Source organism: Notamacropus eugenii, chromosome 1, assembly GCF_028372415.1.
Source record: "Notamacropus eugenii isolate mMacEug1 chromosome 1, mMacEug1.pri_v2, whole genome shotgun sequence".
NCBI classification, from domain to species: domain Eukaryota; kingdom Metazoa; phylum Chordata; class Mammalia; order Diprotodontia; family Macropodidae; genus Notamacropus; species Notamacropus eugenii.
In genome coordinates, this window is record NC_092872.1 from 720,597,425 (window position 1) to 720,620,375 (window position 22,951).

Consider the following 22,951-nt stretch of genomic DNA (forward strand, 5'->3'; position numbering starts at 1 on the left):
TGAGTAAACTGAGGTAGTCAGAGCTGAAATGACATGGTCAGGGTTTATCATCAAGTAAATCTCTGAGGCAAGATTTGAACTTAGTTCTTCCTGAATCCAGGCCCTGCTTTCCTTGCACTGCACCACCTTGCTGTCCGCAATGTAAGTAGAGAGGCACTGATTCATCCAGATGTGATTCAGTGTGAGAAATTTCCATACACTAACATCAACCAGTGCATTTTGGAATCTTCTCTACAAAGGAGAGCCCTGGGGAGTTGTCTTCAGCACTCAGAGGTTAAGTTGAAGAACACAGACAGCATGGGTGAGAATCAGGACTGGATGATGTGTTTCTTGACTCTCAGGTCACCTCCTTGCCCATCATTCCCTATGGCCTCATCTTTATCACATGCGTGTGTATCATTAATATCTGTAACTGTGTCATCTATCAATATCACCTATCTGTCATTTGTATCTTCCATGTCTGTATCTACCTATTCTGGGAGAGGAAATGAGGACAGAGAGAGAAGAGGGAGGGCTGAGGATCCTTCCATTTACTTCGGGGAACAAAGGCCTGAGAACACCAAGGATGTTTGGGGAAAGAGTGTAAGCCTTGGGATGGGACCTTGCTGAGTATCAGCCCTCCTCCTGAGCAGCTGTGTGACTGTGGCGAGATGACTCAGCCTCTCTGAGCTGGCAAAATGATGGGAGAAAAACCGTTTGTAAGAATAAAGGAATCTCTGAGTGTGAAGGGTTTGTGGAAGGCACCTAATGTAACACTCTCTCTAAGGAGTGAGTGATCACACAGGATTTAAGTAATGAATAAATACACAGAACAGGAACTGAAGGATGATAGTGGACAAAATGGGAAGAGAAAAAAACAAATTAAGGAATGTTTCTTAGAAGAAAAAGTGGAGAAAAAGAAATAAATCAAGCCGTAGAGGAGAAGGGATCATGAATGAAAGACTTCACTCAGAGAAAAGAAGGGGCCAAAGGGGGCATTATACAACTAAAGAAAGCAGGAAAAGATAACGAAATCAGAAAGTTAAGTAAAACTCCCAAACAGGGACATGGTAGACAACTGGGAGAGAAGGTGGAGGCTGAGGTGAAAAGAGCCAGTGGGAAGAGAGTTGTGTCAAAATAGATAGAAGAAGGCTAATGACCTGGATAAAGCAGTGCCTAAGAGTGGAAGAGGAAAACAGCCCGAAAACTGAATTCAGAAAAAAATACACAGACATCAATGTTGCTTAATGAAGGTGAAGAAAATCCTGAGTCCCTCCGACTGTGTCCACTCCAAACTGATGCTCCATAATCTCACCTGGGGCTTCTGTGCTCAGAGGGGATCCTTTGATACCTTTGTTAACTCACTCTCTCACTCACCACCTTGGTTCTTCAGGATATTTTCTTTCCTGCTCAGACATTCCATAGCTTGGCCAACCATGCTTTCTCAGCTGAGAACCTGCCTTCATATTCTACTGAAGAAAATGGAAGTCATTTTCAGAGTCCCCTGTTCTTCTATCCTCATCTCCCATTTCTAGGCACCTTCTGCCACTGTCTTCTCCTTCACCCTGCCTGACATCAGGAGGAAGTCCTGCTCCTTGTCAAGGAAAACCTGTCAACATTCCTAAGTGATCCTATTCCATTCTCTCTTTTTCAGCAGATGGCCCCTCCTATCATCACCATCCTCCCATTAATGTTCAGCCACTCCCTTTCTCCTAACTGCTTCCTTGCTGCTTCCAAGTAAGCACAAATGGCCAGGGAATGTGTGTGGCTCTGCCACCTGCTGTCCTAGAATCTCCTCCATGCTGGTGGGAGGTAAACTGCAACACACTCAGTTGCACACACAGGAAGTCTCAGGCAGCCAATGAGGCCTTTTCAATCTCACAACCAGAGACTGACAAGTCAAGGACTGGGGCGAGCCATTCAACTTTGCTCCTTGGCTCTGCATGGGTCAGGGGGGAGACCAGCTCTCTCAGCTGAAAGGGGGCATCTCTTAAGAAAAATCAATTTAATCTTTGTCCTTGTGGCAGAGAACTGGAGTGGAGATTCCACTAAAGGCTATGTATCCCTTGAATAGGACCTATCGAGGTGCAGGGACAGCTCTACATCCAATCTTAGCAGGAAGCAATTTCAGGGGCTGAGACCTTCATCCCTTACCCCAAAAGATCTTGGGTCCCATCTCACACACAACTGACAGGGCCTATTTTAGAGGGAAATAGACAAGCAGACAGCTTGCTCACACTGAGAGTTTTAGAAGTACAGCATTCCTACAACCAGTTTCATCAGTCAGCTTCCATGCTTCGCAGGCAATTTCACATTACTAGAGAACAAGTAAGAAGCATTGTAAAGTCTTGTCCACATTGCATTCCATTTTTGCCAGCTCCATCAAATACATCTATCAATCCTCAAGGATGCAATCCTCTTGAAATGTGGCAAATGGATGTCACATACATCCCAGAATTTGGAAGGAATGAATACCTTCATGTGACTATAAACACGAAGGTCATACTATTGCCACCCCACTGACTGGGGAATCAACAAAATTTACTATAATCATCTGTTTAGGTATTTTGCAACTCTAGGTATTCCACAAATTCCACAAAACAGATCATGGTCCAGCTTAAACTAGTCAAGCCTTTACTAAGTTCTGTCTGTCATACAGAATACAGCAAAGAACTGGCATTCCATATAATCCTACTGGTCAGGTCATTGTAGAACGTCACAACCATGACATAAAAACTCCCCTCCAAAAACAAAAGGAAGGGGGAGAAGAAGGAAAAAGAATAAGGAGAAGAGTTAACATGATGTTGTATAACTGACACCAGATAGAGAGAGGCTTACGCCTGCTCAAAAACATTTTCAAAAAGGCAAAACACACCTCAGTGATTGAAAAAAAGTGGAGGTGAAATCGAAAGACCCAAACTGTTAACATGGGGGTGAGGGTGTGCTTGTATTTCCACAGGAAATGGTGAAGAAATGATTTGGATACCGGAAAGAAACATCTGACCTCTGCCATACATTGGAGAAGATACAGATCGAGGAAAAAGCAGAAGCCATGATCTTCAGACTGACAGGACAATGAAGACACTCATTCTGCTTCTGGGCACCCTCCAGCTGACCACTGCAGCAGAAGGAACTGCAGAGGAAGATAGATGGACTCTTTGTACATAATCCCCCTTGGGTTAGGGTGGTGACATGGGGAGGGAAGGTAGAGGAGGTAATTATGGCAGGGTGCGGGTCAAAGGTTTTTGGGGAACAAACTGATGTAGACAGAATTTTTGCTCTCATGATTGGGAAATAACATGCTTCAATTGTACTATCACTGAATACATTGGTTTTCATATAGCTAATATTAGCATTATATGTGTAATTATGCATCCCAGGTTTGCTTTAGTGCCTATCAAAAATAAAGGCCGGCATATGTCTGTGTCTGATCAAACTTTTAATCAGTTCATGTTGAAAGTAAGTCAGAAAAGGTGTATAAGTTGCATTATTTTAGGCATTGTACTAAAATACAGAATGAGGCAGCATTGGCTTCCTCTGTATCCCTTGGTTTATCTGTACATACCACTTCATGGATGCTTTAAGGGAAACTATTGTGGTGGGAAACGAAGTGGATGTTCTTGAAACAAGACTGTCCATGAGATGGGATTATAGGTTCATTTCTATTTGTGTTACTCCTGTCTATTATAATAGCTCTCTATATAATTGGACTAAGATGAGAAATCATTTGAATGGGATATAGGGAATAGCAGTCTTGTTTATTTTCTTTTCATCTAAATGCTATGAATTTATGACTTAAGCTGTAAGAGCGTGGTTATAATGTTTCCAAACTGTTCTCCATTAAATTGGGTATATTTGGGTTTAAAATGTATGATTATTCACTCTTGGAGAAAAGTTCCAAGGACCTGGCAAATTCTCCACTCAGGCTTTCACCTTGATTAAACAGGCAAAACTCAGGACAAGAGGAATTAAAAGGAGTTTGTTATGTCAATGTAGAAACACATTGAGCAGCTGGTCACCTTAGGTCAGCAAGGAATTCAAGATGAAACTGATGAGATACATGACTGTTTTCTCTCTCCCTTTGTGTCTTCCTATTCTCTGAGACGCAAAAATACTGAAATTAGGCCAATTTACAAGCCTACAGTGGGGTTTTTAAGTCAAAGGGACAAGAAGAGTCAGTCAATATGAATATGGTAACCTCTGTTGTCTTACTTGAAGAAACTGCCATGGCACCTGAGCAATCACAACGCTGGTGAGTCAGCAGCCAGCAGCACTGGACCAGAGCCACCACCAGAAAGAAGTTTGGGCCTCACTGAAGGCTCAGGTATAGTCAGCTTTTGTTACCAATAAAATATTTGCAAATTAAAATATGCACTCTTAAAAAGCAAAATAGTATTATGCATGTCATAGACAACAGTATTTATAAACATAACTTTTATATGTACTGAAGAAACAAAAGTACAGGTGACTCACTGGATGGCAATATGTGCTTTACTGCTGAGCTCTGCAACTGATTCTGGAATCTCCGAGGTGTGCCTGGATTTTTTCTCATTCTTGTCCTGATTTGAATCTTCTTCCCCTAATTCTACCCTCCTTAAACTATTATTAATTTCACTCCTTGAATTCCCCTTTATTCCATTGTATCCCATTGGACTAGATGCCTTTCCACTCCCAAACACTCTCCTTTCCCTGGATCACCTAAGACCAAGGTTCCTGATCTCTTGCTTCTTCTCAACCATTTCCATGTGTCTGACAGACTGGCAGCTCCCTGACAGCAGGGACTGCACCTTTTCCCTTCCTAAAACTTGGGAGGTGTCTAGAAAAGGGGAGGTGCTTATTCCATGTTTACTGACTGACTGACAGGCCCATGCCTGACACCAGGCCCCAGATTCTACCTCAATTCCTATATCCTGGTCTTTGTTTTATTAGGCAAATGCAGGTTCTGGCCTCAGCCCTGTCAGTCCTGTTACTCTCTTGCACCTTCTCTCCTATTTGAGTGAACAGTCTGGTTCTCACCCTGATGGGACCAGACCAGGTCCATACTGAAGATTGCAGAGACTTCTTTTAAGGCTCCTGAAGCATCTTATCTTATGGGACACCAGGAAATTTCTACTTCCCACTTCAACAAACTGAGAGTGGCTGTCAAATTCAACAAATCTGCATAACAATTCTCCAAGAAGGGGCCAAAGTTGAGCCTTAGAGATCAAAGAAGGGACACAGGTAGATGATGTATGTAAAGCATACATTTCAAACAATTCTAAGTGAGGCAACAGTCTTTACTAGTACTTAGATGCTGCTGAATGGAAAGAGAGACAATCATAAAACTAGGCTGCCTGGGTACGCTACAAACTTAGGGTATGTATTTTCAGAGTGGACCTCACAGTGGCAAGGGTATCCTTTGACATTAAGCTAACTGACTCCCTTGGGGTAGCCAGGTGGAGCACGGGACAGAGTACTGGTCAGGAAGACTCAAGTTCAAACCCAGCCTCAGACCCTTACTAGCTTTGGGACCCTGGGCAAGTGACTTAGGGCTCTTGGCCTTGATGTCCTCATCTATGAAAGGAGGCAGAAAAGCAAATGGGAAAATAGTTCAGGTCAGCACCTTAAATGCTGAATTTTAAGTCTACTTCACCTGAAGGTGGATCTGCCCTGAGCGGGTCGAACGTCCCAATTACCCTGCTGGGATCCGACTCCAAACGAGCCCCATTCTAATTCAGACTAGGACAACGTGCTCATCAGACGGCCCGCAGTCAGTGCACAAGCCCCGCCCTCAGTCAGCCCGGTTGGGCCGGGAATGCCCAGCTTCCCTGGACTGCGCAGCTCGCCTCTGCCTGGTTCTCCCGCTCCCGGCTCCTGAAGTCCTGAATCTTTCCTCCAATAAGAAATCAGGAAGAGGATGGGGGAGGAGGAGCCCTCAGAGACGCCCAGCCTGGTGCGGGTGGGGGAGGGGCGGCCCACGTGGACGGGAGCTCTGGGGTGGAGTTTGGAGGCCTGGGCGGGGTCTAGGGCGGAAGAGGGATGGTCCAGGTGGAGGAGGGCGGGTCCTGAGGGCCTGAGCCTGGGTGTGATTGGAGGAACGGGGCCTCCGAGCTGGGCGGAGCCTCCCGGAGTGGGCGGGCTGAAAACCGGAACTGGTGCGGAGATCGCTCTTCCTTCTTCCCTGGAGCTGGTATCCTTCTGCCTTCTGCTGTCTTCCCTCCGCTCCCGGATCACGCTGTCTTCTCTTGGACCCGAGATCTCTGCCTTCTGGCGGCCATCTCTGGGTGCAGGTGCCAGGTGGGTCGGAGCCAGCCCCTCCCAGACCTCCCCCTCTGACCCTGTGCTGAGTCTAGCTCCCCCCCAGCCTGGTCCCTGGACGAGCTTCCTCCTGCTCCTTTCCGGACTCCCGATCGCTCCTCAAGAGTCTGGGGCTACCCCCTCAACCCCCGGATTTAAGACTCTGTCACCTTCTCACAGAATTCACACCTCCCCGTCAGGGACCCAGGAATCCTGCCTTGAGTGAAATAAAAGGGGAAGGCTTGAGTGACCCTGAAACGCCCGCGTGAAGGCCTGGATCTGCCTCCAAGAACTGGGCCCCTCAGGCCTTGTATCATTCAGAGACAAGGCTGATTGAGAGAGGAGGGTGAGACTGTTTTTTAATTTGTCCCTTTGGTCTGGTCAACACTGACTTTCATAGAGAAAAAGAAAGGATGGTGGGAAGATTTGGGATGGGCTTGAGGGGTGGCAGGCTGCCTGTGGTGATCCTGAGGTGAAGAAGAAGGGGCCTGGGATGACTCCAGGGTAACCCAGTAAGAAGGGTTGGGCTGGGTGGGGGCCGCCACCACCACAGGAGATTGAAAGCATTATTCAGTATCTAGGTGTGGGGGAAAGTTCAGGAGGTGGGTGGCCCTTTCCGGGTCCTGGTCCCATACCTAGTCAGAGGGAAATTTCTGATTCAGGAGCCCTTGAGGCTCTGACTGCTCTTATCCCATGTGGGATCCCAAGAACCTTCTGCCCCTTGTTATCTGAATAACAGGAGAAAGGAAGGGGAAAGAAGAGAAGCAGGAGATGGTGGGACCATCTTTTTCAAGCAGGACCCCTACCTCTAGGCTTCATTCTCTGTCCTGAGGGCAGGGCCTCACCCCCTGTAACTTCTGTAGGCCACCCTCCTGTGTCGGGATCCTCCGCCCCCACCTCAGTCTGCAGAAGACCAAAGCTTGGCCCAGGCTTGGGAGTGTGGAGCCAGAAGGAATGACCCTTGGAAGCCACAGACTCCCAAGTCAGGTGGGTGCACTCTGTCTACAGACTTGACCCCCATAGACAGAATAAAGAGGCCATTTCTGTAGACAAAGATGATTGTCTGTGAGGCTGGCAATCCCCTCCCTATGGATTGTTTCTTTACAAAAATAGGTAGGAAACTGAAAACAGCCCTAACAACACCATGCTGTTCTCTGTCCTTTGAATTAATCCATGGCATATTGACATTACAGTCACTAATTACCTCTCATCTCCACTTGCTGCCCTCCTAAGACCTTTTCACTCATTCCTCTCTGTTCTGTTGCATCTTGTCTTTGCTCCTGTATCCATGCAGACACTTGACACTCACTAGCTGTGTGACCTTGGGCAACTCAGTTAACCCCAATTGCCTCATCCTGGGTCATCTTCCCTCATGCTCATGAATATGTGGTCACTGGATTCAGATGACTCTGGAGGAGGTGAGACTGGTGACCTGGACAGCCCTCCCTCACTCAAAACACAGTCAAGTGCAAGTCTTGTCATCATTTCACTGATGTATGTGATTGTAAAAAATGAAAAGGATGACTTCAGAAATACCCAGAAAGACTTACTTGAACTGATGCAACAGGAATTGAACAGAACCAGGAGAATCTTGTATACAGTAGCAGCAATGTGGCTCAGTGAAGAACCGTGAGTGACTTAGCTCTAATGCTAAAGTCTACTATCTGTTTCCAGAGAAATGACTGATGCTTTTCACCATACAGACTGGAGCATGCTGTTTTTCAACTCTTTTCTTACATTCTTTTTCTTTTTTTTTTTCCAAGTCTTTTTGTGCAAAACTACTAATACAGAAATGTTTTCCATGATTGAATATGTACAACCTATATCTTATTGCTTATTATCTACATTACAGGGGAAGGAGTAGAGGGAAAGAAGGATAGAATTTGGAGCTCTAAAATTTAAAAAACAACAAATATTAAAAAATAACATGTAATAGAGGGAAATAATTTTTCAGAAAATGTAGAAAAAGAAAATTGAAGTTGTCCACCATTCAGCATGGCACCATCCACTGACAGCAGCAAATGGAGAAATTATGAATCTTCTTTGAAACCCATTTGAATTCTCTTAAGGAGACTCTGAAGGTCATGTGGCAAAGTACTGAACACTGAGGTCCTTTCTCAGGTTAGATTGCCAGTCATTCACATTCTGCAGCAGGGAGCACAACTCTGATGCACTGGCCATGATTTTCAAATGCCAAAATGATGTTTCCCTAAAAGACTATTTCATGGAGAACATATGCAAAGAAGCCACTCAGTGTGGTCAGAAGACATAGTAGAAGGCCATATTCCCAAGGTCTCTCTGAAGAATTTTGGAATCAGTGGTGAGACATGGGAGACGGTGGCAAAGGACCACCCAGCATAGGTTATCAACATCAAGGAACGTGTGTGCTGTGCTGTGCTAGCAAAGCAGAATTGCAGTATTTCAAAAGAATAGTGAGATGTGGAAATTGAGAGGCATCTTCACCCCAAATGTTCATGTGCACTATTTGTTGCCAACCTGTGGTAGAGCCTTGTGGCCTCTATAAGTCTGATCATCCATGGTCACACACGTTATACTTTAACTCTTACATAGTGATGTCCTTTTGGTCTGCTTTGAACACAAAGAACAACAGAAATGAACAACTTCCTTTCATAAGAAAATATATGTTATTGACAAATGAAAGCAATTGAAGGGGACGGAGACAAGATGGCAGCATACAAAGACACACAGGAGTAGAAAGACACACATATGCTAGCTCCGAACCCACAGCCCATAAAATACCTGTAAAAAAGAACTCCCAACAAATTCTGGAGCAGCAGAAGCCACAGTACAATGGAGCAGATGAGATTTCTGTTCCAGAGATCCCTGAAAACAGACAGCAAAGGTCCATCCCACTGTGGAACCAGAGCCAAGCCCAGCCCTGCCTTTGCCGTGCAGCACCCAGAGGAGCAGATCTGAGCAGGCTTCAGGGACAGAATCTCCAGCGGCCACTCGGGTCCCTCCACCCACAGGCCCCAAAGGTTGGTGAGAGGGTCTTCTTGGCTTGCCGAGAGGGGAGTGGGGTGCCCCCATAACTCAGGCCCCCTCGGGAGGCAGCAGCGGAGGCCGCAGCAGCAGACTGGGGCTCCCCAAGCAGGCAGGAGCCAGGATCCATTGTTGAAGGTCTCCACATAACCCCCTTGAGGGAACTGAGCCTGAGAGGCAGCCCTGCCCCCACCTGAGCACCTGAACTTAATCAAATGAAAGCAATCATAAAGAAAAGGCATAAAGATGTTTTGGCCATGACAGATTATATAAAGGGCAGCCCCAAGACACTGTAATAACAGATAATTCTTCACTTGGCTGGAAAGTCTCATCTCCTTCAGTTCAGTCTAGATTGTAATTAGTCTTATCTTATGAATCCTTTTCATCTTTTAACTAGGTAAGACTTTGTTTCAGACTCTCAGGAAATTAACTAGATTTTTTCTTCCCTCTCTTCTATAATCAGACATTCCCCCCCTCACATCTGAGAATATGCTTTACTTGTCAGCTTCTCACACACCTGACAGAATATTGTGGATAAAATATTATTTTTTATCAGTTCTGATAAGGAAGAAATTTCACTTTTCTCTCTCTTCCTTTGGCTTTTCTATCTCACAGACAAAAGACACAGTTTGTCCCAGATTCCATAGTAATACATTCTTCCACTTTATTCCAATTGATCATTTCCAATACATCTCTCAAGTTTTCATTGAGCTCTTAATGACTGGTTTTAAATGTTGATTCTCACTAAACTAGGATAAGACTTATAGGTTAGTCCACTTTTTGTGCTTCAGTTTCCTGTTCTCACTTGATGAGGGTTAGACTGCCTGAATTCTGGAGTGTTTCTCAGGTCTAAATCTTGAGACTCCGGATGGTTTAGGAGCTGTTGACATTCTGGGATGTGTCTGTGGACTTCACCCCTGAGGAATGGGACCTCTTAGACCATCCTCAGAAGCAGTTTTACAAGGCAGTCATGCTGGAGAATGCCCACAACCTGCTTTCCTTGGGTAAGGACATTTCCCCTGGCCACTGTTAGTCTGCTACCAAAGGAAATATCTTCATTTTTCAGTGTGCTGACATTGGAGCACTTATCTATTACTAGAAAGGGAAATGTGCTGGTCTCCATTGTCCAAGAGACAGGGTCTTTCTGCTGCCTGGTTTTCCTCTAGAAGGTCAGTACATTGTGTGAAGATAATACATATGTTCTGTTGTTGCTCCTGAAGCTGTCTCTTGGCAATTCTAGGTAGCTTGAGGTAGATCAGTGTGGAAGCATCTCAGATGTAGAACTAATCCTATGGATTATTTAGCCCAGCCTCTCGCTGGATATTAATTTTGTCTGCCAAATATCTGAAAAGTGCTCAGCCTGCTTCTCTTTGTAACCTCTTCCTCTTTGGGATGGGCCAAGTATTTAGGATATCCTTCTTTTTGAGAAGCATCAATTTGTAAGTCACAATCTCTAGTTGTGCCTAGTGTCTCACATTTGTCCTTAATCTTTCTTTAAATTGCCTCCAGTATACAACACAGGTGGTGGGAAAGGACACAGGGCAATAAGCCTTTCTTTTCATTTGCTGTTCATCAGCTGTGGGGTTAAGTCTTTTCTTTATAATATTACGTTATTGGCTGATACTGTTATCCCCATCTGGCATTTGAGAAAACTGAAGCAAACAGAGGTTAAGTGACTTTTCCAGACACAGAGTTAGTAACTGTCTGAGGCTGGATTTAAACCCTGGCATTCCTCACTCTAGTCTCAGGCTTCTCTTCACTGTACTACCAGCTGCCTCTAATTTCTAGGTAATGCGAACTCTGCAATGAGTCCATATTCCTATCAAGAAGCTGCACTATGTTCAAATTTTCTGATTCCTAGTTGGCTCCATGATCTCCCCCACCTTTCCCCAAAGTTCTCAAAAATAAATGTTGTGGAAACCTTGCTTAAGGACTTCTGGCCAGCATCTTGTCATCCTTGATTGCGTGCTCCTATCAGTGGCAGGAATAAGAAACTGCCCAAGAGTTAGAATTTGACTAAGGTTCATCAAGTTCCCCAAAAGGAGAATCTCACCAGAAGAGCACTGATTTGCTGAATGAACAGTAGCCAGGTTTTCATAGGTTTCATGGGATGAGGAGTTGAGGAGGAGACAGAGCCAGAGCTGATCCATCAAGCTCTAATGTGCTGAAACTCAATGCTGATCTGGCACATCCTTTTTCGGTTACTTGCATTACAACCATTAAGGGAAGAATAAGCCAGATGTTTGTAAATATGAAGGAGTGAGTCTCTAAATGGAGTAGCTTTCTATGTACACTGTTTTCCCTAAAGAGAACTAAATGCTAAGTATTTCTGCACATTCATTCCTTTTCACATATTATCAGGGCTTCCACTTCCCAGAGAATATTTGGTTCCTTATTTGGAGGAAAGGGAGGTGCCATTGATGCTGGAACAAGTAGGCCTGAGGAGCTGCTGTCCAGGTGAGTGAGGTAAAAGCAGGCACATGAGAGCTGTGTCTCTTGGTGTTGTAGCAAAGCAAGCGCTAGATTTGGGGGAAGGAATACCTGAATTGGGATTCTTTTTCAGAGACTTTTAGCAGTGAGTCTGTGTACAAGTCACTGAATCCCACTGATTCTCGGTTTCTTCATCTGTAAAATTAGAAAGTTAGATACCATGCAACTAGGCTTTCTCTTACTGATAAATCTATAATCCAAAAAAATATGAATTATTTAGAATTTGGGGGCATGGAACTTCCCTGAAAGTGCAAAAGGGGTTAGGCATTTAAAATATGGTCTCTTTCTTGGGCATTTTTCTCATCAGTGAAGACTTAGAAAATTCCTGCTATGTGCCATACCCTCTCTTAAGCAATATAAAGAGATATAAGGAACATCCCTTGCTTTCCTGGTGTTCACGGACTGTGTGGGCACATGACATGCGAGCAATCATGTAGAAACCTGTTACGGATAAGACATTGGATCTCATTGAGAGAGGGAATGTGCTATAGTGAAGGAGGACTGGAAAGGCTTATTGTGGAGGGTGGGCTCTAGCTGGGGCTTCAGGGAAGCCAGGGTGGCATTCCATATCTGGAGATGGCTTAGAAAGCCCAAACATTTGGAAGACAGAGTATCCTCTTCACAGAACAGAAGTGAGGCCCATACCAGTGAATTATAGCATGTTTGGTGGGGATGTGAAGGGAAAGAATATTTACACGAATAGGAGAGAGGTATGTAAAGAGAGGGTAGGTGATTAATAGCTTTACAACAGATTTTATATTTGATCATCTTCCTAGGGAGCCACAGGAGATTGTTGAGAATGTGGTGATATGGTCAGTCAAGAATTTTAGGAAGATGATCTTTGTAAGTGAGTGGTGGAGTGTAGGGACAGTTGAAGCAGCTGGACCAAGTATAAGGTTCTTGGAATAACTCTGGTGTGTGATGTTTGGAACCAGAATCAAGACAGTGGAAGTGTTGGGAGAGAAGGGGTTGTATGGGAGAGATGTTATCTGGGTGGAATCAGAGGACTTAGGAGAAGATTGAATATGGGGGACAGAAGTGTTTGTGAAAGTCAGTGAGGAATGCATGACACCTCATTTATGAGCCTGCTCTAATGGGAGGATGCATTGGAGAGCATTAGGAAAGTACGAAGATGGGAGAGTTGAAGGAAAGAGAATGAGTTTGGTTTGGGGAATAATGATTTTAGTGTTGCTAAATCTCAGAGAGAATAAGAGAGAAAAAGAAGGGTGATTGACTGTGAAAAGCTGTAGAGAAGGAAGGAAATATGAGGATGAAGAAATGACCAGTGAATGTGACAACTTGGAGGTTTTTTGGTAATTTTGGAGAGAAGAATTTCTGTTGAACAATGAAACTGGGAGCTAGACTGCAGAGAATTCCAGAGAAAGGAGATGGAGACACCAGTTGTACCTGGGCACCTCCTGCTATTTAGCCAAGAAGTGGAAGAAAGACACTGCAAAAATCTCTCTGGGATTGAATGGGTCAAGGGATCATGTTTTGAGCATTAGAGAGAAATGGTTTGTAGTAGTAGGGAAGGAGTCATTAGTGTGGGAGAGACTGGAAAGTAGTGAAAAAAGGGAATGCTGGAGGGGGCAGTATACTGAGGAAGATTAAGTCCTGGAATCAGTTGGTTAAATGTGGAAAGGTATTTCCTTTAGCTAGCAGATGGAACATCATTTCATCTGACTCATAGAAGATGAGGAGGATAAGATAGTTGTTGATAAGTATCCAGTTTTTTCTTTTGTTTTTAAATGTTATTTATTTTTAGTGTTCTACAATCACTACCATAAAACTTAAGATTTTTTTTCCTACCTACCCCACACTTTCCCACTCCCTCCCCAAGATGGCTTACAATTCTATATAGAATCTACACATACGTTCCCATTAAATACATTTTCACTGTAGTCATGCTGTATAGAAAAACCAAAATGAATGGGAGAAAGCATATAACAAAACATAATACATGCAAAAAAATGATCTGCTACATTCTGCAGTTGAATTCCATAGTTCTTTCCCTTGATGTGGAGGGCATTTTGCCTTAGGAGACCATTGGGAATTTTTTTTTTAAGTCCTTCATTGCTATGTAGTTTCAAGCCTACCAGAAAAAACTCTCACATACTCTAGTCATTGCTGTGCACAAAGTTCTCCTGGTTCTGCTCTTTTCACTCAGCATCAAATCATATAAGTCTTTCCAGGCATCTCTGAAGTCTTCTTGTTCATCATTTCTTATAGCACAACAGTATTCCATTACATTCATGTACCATAATTTATTCAGCCATTCCCCAATTGATGGGCATCCCCTTGATTTCCAGTTTTTGGCCACTACAAAGAGTGCTCCTGTAAGTAGTTTTGTACATGTGGGACCCTTTCCCATTTTTATGATCTCTTGGGGATACAGTTCTAGAAGAGACATTGCTGGGTCAAAGGGTATCCACATTTTTGTAGCCCATTGGGAATAGTTCCAAACCACTCTCCAGAATGGTTGGAGGAGCTCACATCTCCACCAACTATGAATTAGTGTTCCAACTCTCCCACATCTTCTCCAACATTTATCATCTTCCTGTTTTGTCATGTTACTCAGCCTGATAGGTGTGATGTGGTACCTCAGAGTTGTTTTCATTTGCATCTCTCTAATCCAAAGTGCTTTAGAGTATTTTTTCATATGATTATAGATATCTTTAATTTCTTCCTCTAAGAATTGCCTGTTCATATCCTTTCACCCTTTATCATTTGGGGAATGACTTGTATTGTTGTACATTCGACTTAGTTCTCTATCTATTCTAGAAATGAGGCCTTTATTCCTGAGATTAGATGTAAAAATTCTTTCCCAATATACTACATCCCTCTGAATTTTGGTTGCATTGGGTTTGGTTGTGCATAAACTTTTTAGTTTAATGTAATCAAAAATATCCCTCTTGCAGTTCGTAATGCTTTCTCTCTCTTCTTTAGCCAATAATTCTTCCTTTCTCCATAAATCTCATAATTACAGTATTCCTTGCTCCTCCAATTTGTCCATAGTATCAATCTTTATACCTAGATCATGTACCCATTTGGACTTTATTCTTGTGTACACTGTCAGGCGTTGGTCCAGGTGTAGTTTCCACCACACTGTTATCCAATTTTCCCAGCAATTTTTGTCAAACCTGGAGTTCTTATCCCAGAAGCTGGGGTCCTTGGATTTATCAAACAGTGATTTGCTATATTCATTGCCCACAGTGTCGTGAGTACCTAGCCTATTCCACTTGTCTACTCTTCTGTTTCTTAGCCAGTACCAAGTGGTTTTGATAATTGCTGCTTTATAATACAATTTGAGATCTGGTAGTGGTAGGCCACCTTTCCTAGCATTTCTTTTCATTAATCCCTTTGATATTTTGGATCATAATCGAACAGTATGTTGTTTACAAGAAACACATTTGAAATGGGGGGATACACACAGGGTGAAGGTAAAAGGTTGGAGCAGAATATATTGTGCTTCAGCTGATGCAGGAAAGGCAGGGGTAGCAATCCTAATCTCAGACAAAGAAAAACCAGAAATAGATCTAATCAAAAGAGATAAGGAAGGAAACTATATCCTGCTAAAATGCGTTGTAGCAATGTCATTACTAAACATTTATGCTTCAAGTGGTATAGCATCCAAATTCTTAGAGGAGGGGTTGGAGGAGGCAAAGGAAGAAATAGCAAAACTATACTGCTGGGGCACCTCAACCTCCCCCTCTCTGAACTGGATCAATCTAACCTCAAAATAAACAAGAAAGAGGTTAAGGAGGTAAATAAAACTCTGGATAATATAGATATGATAGATCTCTGGAGAAAACTGAATGGGAATAGAAAGGAATATACCTTTTTCTCAGTGGTACATGGCACATATACAAAAATTGACCCTGTTCTAGAGCATAAAAACGTCACAATTCAGTGCAGAAAGGCAGAGATAATTGATCCATCGTTCTCACATTATAATACAATCAAAATTACATGTAATAGAAGGCCATGGAAAAATATACCAAAAATTAATTGGGAATGAAATAATCTAATCCTGAAGAAGGAGTGGGTTAAACAACAAATCATAGAAACAATCAACAACTTCATTCAAGAGAATGACAATGATGAGATAACCAACCAAATCTTATGGGATACTGCAAAAGCAGTTCTTAGGGGAAACTTTATGTGTTTGAATGCCTACATGAATAAAATAGAGAAAGAGGAGATCTCGGGTACATGGTTTTCAGTCCTTTCAGACATTTGTGAGTCATAATCCCATTTGGGGTTTTTTCCCATTTATTTTTCAGGCTCCTTTTACAGATAAGGAAATCAAGGCCAAGAGCCCTAAGTGACTTGCCCAGGGTCCTAACTCTAGTAAGGGTCTGAGGCTAGATTTGAACTTGAGTCTTCCTAACCAGTGCTCTCTCCAGTGCACCACCTAACTACCCCAAGGAAGTCAGGGAAAGGTCAAAGGATACCCTTGTCACAGTGAGGTCCACCCTGAAAATACATACCCTAAGTTTATAGTGTACCCATGCAGCCTAGTTTTATGATTGTCTCTCTTTCCATTCAGCAGCATCTAAGTAATAGCAAAGGCTGTTGCCTCACTTAGAATTATTTCAAAGATATGCTTTACTTAAATCATCTACCTGTGTCCCTTGTTTGATCTCTAAGACTCAATCTTTGACCCCTTCTTGGAGAATTGTTGGGCAGATTCATTGAATTTGACAGCCACTCTCAGTCTGATGAAATGAGTAGAAGAAATTCCCAGGTGTTCCATAGTATAAGATGCTTCAGGATCCTTAAAAGAAGTCTCTGCAATCTTTAGTTTAGACCTCATCTGGTCCCATGAGGGTTAGGACCAGATAAAGTTCACTCAAATAGCAGATAAGGTGCAAGAGGCCAGAACCTGCATTTGCCAAATAAGAAACAGAAGAGAATACAGGAATTGAGGTAGAATCTGGGCCCTGATGTCAGTCATGGACCAGTCAGTCAATAAATGTGGATTAAGCACCTCCACTTTTTGAGGCACCTCACCATGTTTTAGGAAGGGAAAAGATGCAGTCCCTGGTGTCAAGAAGCTGCCAATCTGTCATAGAAACTTGAAAATGGTTGAGAAAAAGCAAGAGATCAGGAACCTTGGTCTTAGGTGATACAGGGAAAGGAGAGTTTTTGGTTGCAGAAAGATATCTAGTCCAATGGGATACAGTGGAATAAAGGGGAATTCAAGGAGTGAAATAATAGTTTAAGGAGAGGAGAATTAGGGAAAAAAGATTCAAATCAGGACAAGAAAAATCCAGGTACACCTGAAAGATATTACAGAATCAATTCCAAATCTCTGCAGCAAAGCAAATATTGAAATTAATTAAGTCACCTGTATTTTTGTTTTTTCCGTACATGTAAAAGTTATGTTTATTATATAGTGTTGTCTCTTACATTCGTAATACTATTTTTGCTTTTTAAAAGTACATATTTTAATTTGGAAATATTTTATTGGTAATAAAAACTTACTTTATCTGAGCCTTCAGTGGGTCCCAAACTTCCTTCTGGTGGTAGCTCTGATCCAGTGTTGTTGGCTATTGACTCATCAGCATTGTCATTGCTCAGTTGCCATGGCAGTTTCTAAAAATAAGGCAACAGAGGTTACCATATTGATAGTGATTGACCCTTGTTTTTCCTTGAACTTAAAAACCCAACTGTAGGCTTAAACTGGCCTAATTTCACTATTTTTGTGTCTCAGAGAATAGGAAGACCCAAAGGGAAGGGAGAAAAAAGTCAGGCATACTAAAAGATAACATTATTTCTTAAAAAAAGGTAGAACAAAAGTAAGTACCATGGAGAAGGCCCATCTAGTTCTGTGGACAGAACATTCCCACTTGCAGGATTTTTGGTCTAGTCTCAGCTGCAGGGATAGTTTTCATTATCACTCAGCCATTCTGAGCTCATGGCCTGACTTTATGTTGTAGTAAGAATTTTGAGTCTACCATTTTCACAGGTATTTTTGAGGATCCAATATGATTGTCTGTGAAGCTCTTTGTAAGTCAAGTTATCCTATAAATCTGAGTAATGGCATTTTCAAACAGTTGTGATTGTGTCTTTGAAGACTTTTATCTACACCTGGGGACATTTCATGTAGGTCAGTTTATTTTCCTGCAATAGAGGGAAAGGTTTATAATTATATGTGTGTGTACATATGTCTCTGTATATAGGTTTTACTATTTGTTTTTTTGCAGAAGGAACGATTAGACCTAGAAGGAACGATTAGACCTAGAAGGAAAGACACTACTGAAAAGCTAAGGATTTCTGTGAAGGAAAGACACCAAAAAAACCTCATGAGTGACAGTTCCTATGCCTTCACTGGGAGAGAACTCTGTGCTATAAATGATGGAATCCACACAAGAGAGAAACCTCATGGTTGTCATCATTGTGGGAAAACCATGAGTCAATAGTCATCCCAGATTGACTGTCTAAAAATTTATACTGGAGAGAAACCACATGAGTCTCATGAATGTGCTGTATCTTTCAGTGAACCCTCATCCTTCCTTTTTCATCACAGTATTCACAGTGAGAGGAAACCTCATAAATGTAATCAGTGTGAAAAGGCTGGGAGTTGCAGCTGTAGTCTTGCTGTACATCAGAGCATGGAGACTAGAGAGCAGCCTTATGAGGATGATAAACTTCTTAAGGCATTCCCACAGAGCTCTAATCTTTTTCAACATCAGTGAATCCACAATGGTGAGAAACCTTATGAATGTAATCATTGTGGAAAGGCTTTCAGACTAAACTCCCTACTTGTTGCACGTCAGAGAATCCACACTGGACGGAAACCTTACGAATGCAATCAGTGTGGAAAGGCTTTCAGACAGAGCTCCAATCTTGCTGGACACCAGAGAAAAAACACTGGAGAAAAACCTTTTGAATGTAATGAATGTGGAAAGGTTTTCAGTTCTAGTTCCACTGTTTTTGTGCATCGGAGAATCCACACTGGAGAGCAACCTTATGAATTTAATCAATGCAGAAAGACTTTCAGAACTAAACTCCCTACTTGCTGCATGTAGCAGACTCCACGCTAGAGAGATATCAAATGTGATAAAACTGTTTAGATAACACTCTCACCTTACTATACAATTCTGATGAAAGCAAAGTCGAGGAGACATAATTTCTGGGTAATCATGGCCCAGTTAATAATTAATAAACAGTGGTCATTTAGCTATCTCTTACAAACCAGAGATGAATCATGGAGACCTTTCAACACTTATATGCCTCAGATAAGTGGGAGTTTCCTACAGGCATAAATCAATTCTGATTAGTTAAAACTTAATGAGAAAATAAGTATTATAATGAGATTTGGACTTCTTCTCCTGAGGGACTGGTTTGGGGGGGTGGGGGTGGCATGAATCTTGACTCAATTTTGGACAAAGAGACTTATGTCTATCCAGATCACCCTTACCTAGGGCAATCTGGACCAGATGGGTCCACTGCCCCTCAGACCTGTTTGAATAAAACACAATAGGCCAGAATTCACCTAGAATACAATCTGTTTCATTTTTGGTCAGATCTAAATTTTCACAGTTGTGAAAGTCTTGCCTATGATTTCATCTGATCATCAGCCCTGCCCTTCAAAGATTGGTTGAATCACAGTGGCCTATCTCTGAATGAGGAAATGGAGAAAAACTTTAGTCCTAATTCATTAATGGTTTATTTATATGGGAGAAATATTCATCTCTCACATCAGAGAATCCATGCTAGAGGTCATGTCATTAATGCAATCAGTATGAAAAGAGTTCAAGCTAACACTGTCCTTTATTACCTATCAGAATTCACCTGAGATAGCAACCATATTCCCAAAATGAATGTACAAAGACAATCAGATGGACTATGGAGCATGTTAGACATCAGAAATTGCACCTAATAGTCAAGCACTGTCTGGAGTCAAGGAAGGTCTGCAGCCAGAGATCATCTCTTCCTTCATATCAAGGATTCCTAGTGGAGAGAAGACTTATGAATGTGCTCAATGAGGACCTGCCCTTCCTTGGAAGAGGCAGGTCAGTAGAGAGCACAATATTCACAGTAGAAGGAAGCCTTGTAAAAGCCACAATTGTGGGAAGGTCATCACCTGAATCTCATAAATTTTTGTTTGTGTGCTGCAAATGTATGCTGAAGAAATCTTCCTAGAGATAAAACTGATGGATCTAATTAATGAGCTGTCCTCTCTCCCTGTAGCACAGGCTTCATCAGACGTTGTATATTTCATATAGTGCATGAAACCCTAAAAAGGGATTCAATTTATCTCAGAAACCCCAAGCTTTCTCAAGACTTCCCTAAAATATACCATGACCCCTAGGGTGAAGCCTGCCAGTGGCTTCTTCACTTTACTGCACTCTCCCACTGTGGTGAGACACCTTTCCTGCTCACCCATCAAGCTGTCCTAGGCTGGCAATCTGGTTCACTCCTCTATAACTGATTCTGAGCCATTATTGCAAGGTTGTTTTCAAGGGAATCTGGAAGAGCCTAGACAAGTCAGTGCTTCACCTTACTATCTTGGCTCCAGTGGTCCTTATGCCCATGTTTTCAAGTAATACTCCCTTGATAACTCAAATTTTCTTGCAAAGGTCTTTTGTCTTTCCCATTCAATTGTTCTATTTTGTTGCAATGCTCATTCAAGAAAACCTCATTTCCCCTTGCTAATCTCATAAATTATGAATACATTTAGGAAATCTCACCTTTTCTTTTCCCTTTCCTTCTCTACTTAGCTATCATCAAACAACCATTTTGATTTGTTGCTCTATTTCTTTGGAATATATTTAGTTGTTGCCTCCTGTACAATGTTAGGAACCTCTGTTAATGGCTCTTCAGCCACTCTGTCTCCCAGACCTAATCCCCTCACTCTATGCATCACTGTCATTTCCTATCCATAAGTCATCCTATTTTATCATATCTTTAGGGTCTAATGGTTTTCCCTGTTTTCTTCCATTTGAGTCTGAATTTTGCAGGTAGAAGCTCAGGACTTGGGCCTCAGTCATCTGCAGATTCACATTTTGACTGATTGTGTGGAATGTCTCCCCACTCTGCCTTTTCCCTAGAGTATTTTTCTGCAGTTTTATGGTTTCATATAACATTGGCCTCTTTGGAGTCAGTGGTTGGGAGATAAAATTGTTGCTGTGGTATTGAATGGTTTTCCTTGGATTTGAACAGTATTTAAGTGTATGTGGGAAAAATCTTGCTGGAGATAAAAGGGATCTAATTAGCACGATTAAGTCTCTTGCTCAAGCCCTCAATAGATTTCCCTAGATAAGAAACCTCATTAAACATCTAAATTTACTTACTTTGATTAAATCCCTAAAAATACAACTTTTCTCCTTGAAATCCTGATGTTTCTTATTATTGTTCAATAATATTCCTTTGAACAAATACATTGTAATTTCTTTACCTATTCAACAGTTGATGGGCACTCATTTTGATCTTTGGTAGAACAAAACTTTCTGGTACAAATACTTTTATAAAGCACAACAGTCGATCTAGAGTGTTCGCATCATAGCTGGACAAAAGGTTTTGCTGCGTGAGTCGACAATTTGGAGAATATATTCAACTGAATTGAAGTCATTTAAATGGCAACAAGTCTTGTTTTAAGTTTTCTGGTCAGAAGAGTAAAATTGGTTTTCAATCTGTAATGTTACTTTTGTTATGCTTCAAAATTTCATTGTGGTTTTAGGAAATTATTTGGTAAGTAATGTGAACTTAAAAATCATACCTAGTGGGTGATGCAGTTATGTTCTTCGGAAATTCAATTCTCTTTTGATCTGGATGCTGTGAAATGGTGAATTAAACTGTTAGAGAATGTGATTACAATGTTGAAAAGCTGCTAAGTATTTAATTGGATGTATTTAATTTAAAAAAGAAAAATAATAACTTAGCTTTTAGGAAAAGTAGAACAGACGTAGATTCTCATTCTTTGGAGACTGACCAAATGCTTTGGGTTACCACATCTAAGCCCTGGGACAGAAGTTGCTTAAAGTAGTTGATGAAGTAGAAGCCCAAGCCAAGACCTCTTTGCCTTGCATCAGGAGGGCATGCCAGTCCATAAAGTATCTAGGCCCTGAACTCATGCTCACCTCTCTCACTCCTCAACCTCTGAGAGAAAAAGGACCATCCAGTCTATCCCTGTTCCAGCCACTAAGAAACAAGTGTCAGTGTTTTTAGGCATGGCTGGAATTTGGAGACTCTGGATTGCTACTTTCAGTTTTTTGCTCAACCCCTTTATGACCCTCCTCAAGGCCCTGACTCAGACCAGGCTAAAACTTTGGAGACTCTGAAAACTAATGTGACCACCAGGTCAGCACTGGTTCTACCCAAGCTAGAAAACCTTTCACTTTATGTTGATGAAAGGAGAGGACATGCTTTGGGAGTCTTACCCCATTCCTTATGACCTGACCCCAGGCCAGATGTTGTTTTTATTTACTCAAAATGTGCTTTCCTTGTTCTGTATGCCCATGGAGCAATCTGGAAAGAAAGGGGATATCTGCCAGCAAAAACCTCCCCTATCAAACATGCCCTTCTATGTTTTGGCCTTGCCATAGTCGTCTTTAATTTTTCTCCTGAAACATTATCTTTTGTGCCAGGGAAACTGTCTTTTCTTTATACTCCTTGTGTGCCTGTTTGGTCTTTATTTAACCTCCGTGCTAGGTTTGTCTTTTCCAGAGTGCAAGCCATCAACTTGCACAACCCAGGCTATATACCAACCTCCAACTGAATCCTAGGTCTCCAGCCCACTGGACCTGGCACCACCCAGGTTCTGAAATCTGACCCTTTGAACAGGCCCCTTCCAGGCAGGGACAGCTCTACACCCCTTGCCTGCAGGAAGCAGTTTTAGAAGCTGAGACCTTCTCCCCTTACCACAAAAGAATTTGGGTCTAATCTGTTTGAGCGCGGAATGATGAGGTACAAGCCCAAGCCAAGACTTTCCCTTGGATTGGGAGAGCTTTTGTCCCATTAGTCTGAAAGGCCCCCAGAAAGTCTGGCCTTTGAGGGGTGGCTCCTTGGATTCCCCTTCCATTTGTGCCAGTGATGGTGTTCAGATTCTGGAAACCTCTTTGAACTCCGTTTGAAGCTCCCCACCTGGTCTTTGCAGATAGGTTCCCCGCTAATCTTGCCACTTAACCTGGCCTTTCATACTCAAATTTGTAGCCAGTTCTCCTGAATCTTTCACATTCAAATCTGTTTCCCTGGG

General features: G+C 42.3%; 1 protein-coding gene and 1 long non-coding RNA gene across 3 annotated transcripts in view; both read left to right on the plus strand.

Annotated features, from left to right (window-relative positions):
- Window positions 1–22,951, plus strand: part of LOC140522166 (uncharacterized) — a 518,496-nt gene that overhangs the window by 399,367 nt on the left and 96,178 nt on the right. The gene's annotated exons all lie outside the window — the stretch shown is intronic.
- Window positions 6,092–22,951, plus strand: part of LOC140521889 (uncharacterized) — a 38,468-nt gene continuing 21,608 nt past the window's right edge. Inside the window, exons 1-5 of one of the 2 annotated variants that reach the window (XM_072637078.1) lie at window positions 6,093–6,255; window positions 6,436–6,601; window positions 7,119–7,242; window positions 11,620–11,715; window positions 17,958–19,769. The gene's annotated coding sequence lies outside the window, so the exon portion shown is untranslated. Of the gene's footprint in view, window positions 6,256–6,435; window positions 6,602–7,118; window positions 7,243–11,619; window positions 11,716–17,957; window positions 19,770–22,951 lie in introns of both variants that reach the window. The other variant, XM_072637079.1, reaches the window with a different exon arrangement.